Below are 2016 nucleotides of genomic sequence, written 5' to 3'. Positions count from 1 at the left end.
TCGCACCATCTCCACACCGTTGCTTGGTCGCCTTGTCGCGAGAAGAAGAAGACCCAAAGGCCAGGGTTTTTTCAAAATGAAATCTGATTAGCCTTACCCCCTTTGAACCGAAAGTACTGGAAAGACATGGTATATTGCCTCGGGTCCCAGTCAACTGAGGCATTCTCAGGGTGATAGGCAACGGGTGGGGTTTGAACCGAGGTCCTTTTGTTTATATGCCTCGGTTCCCCCTTAAACCGGGTCAGAAAAGTTAATCTAAATTACAAAAGACCACCGTTTTCTTATAAATTTCGGTTCCGCTTTAACCGGTGCCTAATGTGCGATTTTAAATCCAGTTTTTTTACTAGTGTATATATAATTCTAACAATTTTGATCTTATTGTTATAATTTTCATATAAGAATTGATATTTATCTTATAATTTTTATCACTAAATAATATAAAAAATTTATATTTTTTCAGTTCTCATAATACACTAGTGTAAAAACACTGATTAACGTCGGTTATTTTGGGTTTTTAACTTCTACAAAAGAACCGACGTCATTTCCAGTGACGTCAATGGGACGTCGGACATTAACATAACCGACGTCAAGGATTAACTGGACGTCTAGTGTAGGACTAACTGGACGTCGGGTGTAGGACTAACTGGAAGTCGGGTGTAGGACTATCTGGACATCAGGAGTAGGACTAATTGGACGTCTAAAGTCATTATATAGACGTCAGTCTAAGCAATAACCGACGTCTAAAAAGTAATATAGACGTCGGTATATACATTAACCGACGTCTAATCCACTGGTTGTGTTTTAGTGTAGTTTTGTTCCTGTCTTTGGATAGCCTAGTAGCACAATCTCCTTTTGCTAGTTTCCCCAAAAATAAAGCTTGCGTCTTTTGAATTTCTTATGGATCTTTTCAACCCAAAACCGAACCTGGGTTGTTGCTTAGTTCCATTTTCATCCACAAGACGAAAAAATCACGGTGAAAGGATAACTAGGAAACGACCCAGGGTCGTTTTTGGGTTGAAATGATCAAAAGAAATTCACTAGATGCCGTTTTTTTCTAGGAGGCAGTTAGCAAATGGAGAATGTGTTACTACGTTACCCCAAGAAAGGAATAAAATTGCACTAAAACACAACACAAAGAAAGCAAATTTTAATCAGTTGAACCAAAAAATAATCGATGAAAGACTAAACAAAGTTTAAACGGTAAGCATTAAAAAAAAACAACGCACCTGGGATGCCGCAAGAGAGAAAAAGGAGAGGAGGCAAACGATACAGATATAAGAAACAATAATGGAATGCTGCAAGAGAGAAAAAGAAGATGTGTCGCAAGCGAGAATAAGAAGAGGTGTCGTAAGATAAAAAGGAGAAGAGGAAGACGATATTAGAAACTAAATGCCGCGAAGAGTTTGCGGTTTATTTAAAATGAAATTTGGCATCGGTTGATCCAGAAACCGACGTGTATAGTCCCTTAGACGTCAATTATCTCACTAATATGACGTCCAAGTTAACATTTAAAATGACTTTTTGAATACCCATTAGACGTCGGCTTCTAGGGGAGCCGACGTCTAGGAAGCTGAAGCGATTGACGTTCGATTTCCTGTCAGGGATTTAGCATATGTGCGACCATACTGTCGGCCTTGTGCTGAAAACCTTTTTCTTTTTCTTTCAAAAACAATCAAAAAATATATTTTAAAAGGTTAATGGCACACGTGCGACCATTCTGTCGGCCTTGTGTTAAAAACCTTTTTCCTTCTTTTTATAAAAATAATTAAAAAATTTATTTTAAAAGGTTAATAGCATACGTGCGACCATTCTGTCGGCCTTATGCTAAAAAACCTTTTCCTTCTTTTATAAAAATAATCAAAATTTATTTTAAAAGGTTAATAGCACACGTTCGACCATTCTGTCGGCCTTGTGCTAAAAACCTTTTTCCTTCTTTTATAAAAATAATCAAAAATTTATTTTAAAAGGTTAATAGCACACATGCGACCATTCTGTCGGCCTTGTGCTAAAATCCTT

Source organism: Vigna radiata, chromosome 1 (assembly GCF_000741045.1).
Source record: "Vigna radiata var. radiata cultivar VC1973A chromosome 1, Vradiata_ver6, whole genome shotgun sequence".
Taxonomy (NCBI): Eukaryota; Viridiplantae; Streptophyta; class Magnoliopsida; order Fabales; family Fabaceae; genus Vigna; species Vigna radiata.
This window is presented reverse-complemented; position numbering follows the sequence as displayed.